Source organism: Dipodomys ordii, unplaced genomic scaffold (genome assembly GCF_000151885.1).
Source record: "Dipodomys ordii isolate 6190 unplaced genomic scaffold, Dord_2.0 Scaffold133, whole genome shotgun sequence".
Classification (NCBI taxonomy): domain Eukaryota; kingdom Metazoa; phylum Chordata; class Mammalia; order Rodentia; family Heteromyidae; genus Dipodomys; species Dipodomys ordii.
The window spans coordinates 3122782-3127035 of NW_012267349.1; positions in this window are offsets into that span (position 1 = coordinate 3122782).

A 4254-nucleotide genomic window follows, 5' to 3' on the forward strand; every position below is an offset into this window, starting at 1 on the left:
GTATGGTGGCACACAGTCCTAGCTTATTCCCTTAGCATATAATCAGTTGGGTGGTTTACATGAGAACATGTTGAACCATGTGCATCCAGCTCTGTTCCCTCCTTCCCATGTTATTTTCAGTATACTTTTTTTTTTGGGGGGGGGGGTGGGCAGAGATCTTGAGGCTTGAACTCAAGTCCTGGGCTCTGTCCCTGAGCCTCTGTGCTCAAGACTAGCTCTCTATCACAAGCCACAGCACCACTTCTGGCTTTTGCTGAATCGTTAATTGGAGATAAGAGTCCCATAGACTTTCCTGCCCAGGCTAGCTTTGAACCATGATCCTCAGATCTCAGCCTCTTAAGTAGCTAGGATTACAGGTGTAAGCCATCAGGGCCCAGCTTTAGTATACTTTTTAGTCTTAACATTTTTGTTTTAGCTTTACTGTATTATCTACCTGTTCCCACAACACCATCTCAACAATAGGGCCTCACTAATAGTTATCATGTTGTCATGAAAGTAAGATGAGACTAAACCTAAACCTTTGAATTGTCTTGGTGTACATATAAACAAGATTTCTTAGTTTTTCAAGTCAAAGAAACTACAGCTGAATTTGCCATCATCTTTCACAATTTTGAGGTGTCCTGACAATAGCAAACAGTCCTTGAGGCTTAACTTAAAATTTTCCACTATGTAGTGGCTTACACAAAAACTTTAACTGGTTACCTGTGAAGATACCCTACTTGAGTAGTTGAAAACATTTTTAATGCAAATTCCTGCATTTCAACAGCTCTAAACAGTGCAGCAGGTGTGAAAAATAGACTGGGCAGCATACATGAAGGAGGTCTATGCCTGTTCATTGATGAGATTAAACAATTACATTGGAGCTCTCAGAGTTGTGTTTCAGGAGAGTGGGTACTTTCACACTGCTACATCTTTCTATCCTGTACTCCAGAGCTTGCTCTTTTGTATGTTCACCCACCAAGAAATGTCCAGTGTAAAGTGTAAAGGCTAGCATACATTACACAGTTAAGATCTGTACACCTACTTTTTACAAGTTTACTTAGGAATTTAAATTTCTTCTGACTTGGGCCCAACTGAGCATATTGGAAGAGTTAAATGTAATAAATATTAGTTTTTAATGTATGGAAAACTATGTATGGTGAAAAGGTAAGGTGATGGTTATGGAGGGGTAGGCAATAAAACTGTTCAGTGAAAAAATGAGAAGCTTATCCCATCACTAAAGTAACTTAGAATCATGAACAGGACTTGTGTCTTTGGCATTTTGTTTCAGTGGAATAAAACTTGAGAATGTAATGAGTATCTAAAATCTGGAAGACAGAAAGAAATTTGAAAGTTGTACTAATTTATACAACTTGATAATCCTTAGGAAGGCACTTCAACCTTATTCTGAAGATTAATATTCTAACATTGTATTCCAAATTCTTTATCAAGAGGTAGACTTGCCAGTCTAGTTCATAGGTCCCTTACTGTGATTTCACAGCGTAAGTCTTCCCACAGAGGCAATGTAAGTAAAGAACAATGGCGATAACCCCAAAGTGAGTGGGGAAGGGGGGGTTGTGGGGAAAGAAATGAAGCCCTGAAGCCCTACCTTTACAAAATACTTAGAGGTCATGTTGGTATATAACTAAAATATGAAGTATACTCATTCCTTCATGCTAAGTGTGGAGGGAAAACTAAACAGGGAAAGAAGGAAAATACATACATGAAGTCATCAATGTTAGAAATTAACCAAAAGAAAATCTGCCTCACTTAAGCTGCATTTCATGTTATTGCTCTAGAAGCCCGGCTCTGGTTGTTCACACCTGTAATCCTAGCTACTCAGGAGACTGAGATCTGAAAATCACAGTTCAAAGCCAGCTTGTGCAGAAAAGTCCATAAGGCTCTCCTCCAATTAACTACCGAAGAGCCAGAAGTAAAGCTGTGATTCTAGTAATAGACCATTAATCTTGAGGCAAAAAAGCTCAGGGGCAGCACCCAAGCCAAATAAGAGCCCTAGTGAAGCAGTTTGATATACTAGCTTAAGTAGAATTTGTAGTTGGTGCTATCTTGAAGTGGTAGGAGCCAATAAAAGTTATAGCTTAAAACAACACGAGGTTATGTTGAGGGATAAATCCAGTGTTCTTGAAAATGAAGAGTGACCATTCCATCCTTATCAAGACTCAATTTTGCCTGACAGCTGGCTTCAGCTTTGCTTCTAGATGTAGACTGACCTAATTCACTGCAAATAAATGGTGCTGTCAGATCTTAGGAGTAAATTTGTCAATAAGTCAAAATGACATTAATTTTTACCCCAGCACATTTTTATTAAAGTATGAGGGGAACAGAGCATTAAGACCCTGTCCAGGAGCAGCCTTTGGACAATCACTGTCCAAAGGGGAGATTTACTGTAACAATTGACCCATAGGGCATAGTTTATTGTCCTGGTAACTCTGACATCCCATGCCCTTGGTGGGCCACTTAAGTAAAATGTTCTGTCTCAAAGATTCCTGCCATCTCATCTATTTTAAGTTCCATTTTCATTTTTCCTATCTATTTTCATAGCTACCTATCATTTTTGCCTTAAGGATTGGAGACCTTTAAATCTTTTAGGAAATGCCAAGTTGACATCTGTCTTTGGCTACTTTCCTGATGGTTTGGTTTGGGGCATAGGCCTAGATAAGGCCTTGTTCTTGCTTTCTGTCAATGGAAAAAGCTGAATGATGAGAAGGAGATCATAATCAACTGTAGTTGTATTTGAGGAGGAGCCATGCTGTGGAAACACAGAATAAACTATTGAAACCAGTGAGATACAGCAGTAAACAAAGCAGAGTAAGATGCCCCACAGATGATTTTAAGAAGGAACTATAGTAAGACACTACGTGAATCCAGAGGAGCAAGAAAACAGGAAAGTACTCAAGTTCTAGCAGTCAACATTGCATTGATCTGGAGCCAGTTACGTTGGATATCGAGGGACATCCTGATTTGAAGTATTGCCTGACCTCTCAACTTTTATCACAGAGTTCAGTAGAGTTAGCTCTTAGGCTGTACTATTTGTACTTTTATAGTCTAGGGGGAAAAAAAGGAAAGTTGGTTGAAATATTAACAATGTAAGATCTAATGAAGAGGAGCATCTAGTTTTCTCCTAGATCTATAGAAATAGCAGTTGATAGGCAAGGATACAAGATCTGGACAATTGGAAGGTAGACAGATGGGTGTCATGTAACCACATATAAACTATTTCAACCTCAGTTTTAGTTTTGAAAGGTGATTTCATTTGGATTCTGGTAACATTCCCCCCTCTTGTATAAACAGTTCTTCATACTATTTGTCTCTATATGATCTCTTGTTACTAGGATAAGCTTTGTCCTACTAGGACTCAATTCATTGTATCAGATATCCTAGTTAGTTTTTCCTTGTTCCTAGGATAAAATGTCCCAATTGGTCTGGTCCCACAGGCAGGTCAAGTGGAAATCTATACCAGTAAAATCTTTTTCTAGCCAAATGTGAGCAACAAAGCTAAGCAGGGCCACCTTTTCAGTTTGACAAATATTAGTTTGAGCCATACTCTATGGATCTGTCTGCAAATGCTCCAGAGGATCAGATCTACAGAAAAGATCTTACAGGGGCTGGGAAGGTGGCTCAGTGGTGGAGCGCTTGCCTTGCATTCATGAGGCCTGGATTCGATTCCTCAGCACCACATAAGCAAAAAAAAGCTGGAAGTGGCGCTGTGGCTCAAGTGGTAGAGTGCTAGCCTTGAGCTAAAGAGCTGAGGGACAGCGCCCAGGTCCATAGTTCAGGCCCCACTATCGGACCCAAAGAAAAAAAGATCTTACAACAGCCAAGGCCAAAATTTTTTAATGGCAATTGACAAAACAGTCTAATTATTTCTATTATATACAACATTTTAGGATAATTAAGTTGACATCATTGTTAGAACCATAAACTCTTTCTTAGAAATAAGAACACATGGACAGGGCTGGGGTTCATCCTAGCTACTCAGGAAGCTGAGATCTGAGGATCATGGTTTGAAGCCAGACCAGGCAGGAAAGTCCATGAGACTCTTATCTCCAATTACCTTCCACCAAAAAGCTGGAAGTGGAGCTGTGGCTCAAGTGGTAGAGTTCAAGCCATAGGACCAAGACACACACACATAGGCATAAAATTTAGTGTTAGTTTTTTTTTTAATTTAATTTTATTTTATTTGTGAACATACTGTACAGAGGGGTTACAATTGCATGGGCAGGATAATGCGTACATTTCTTACCAAGCATTGCA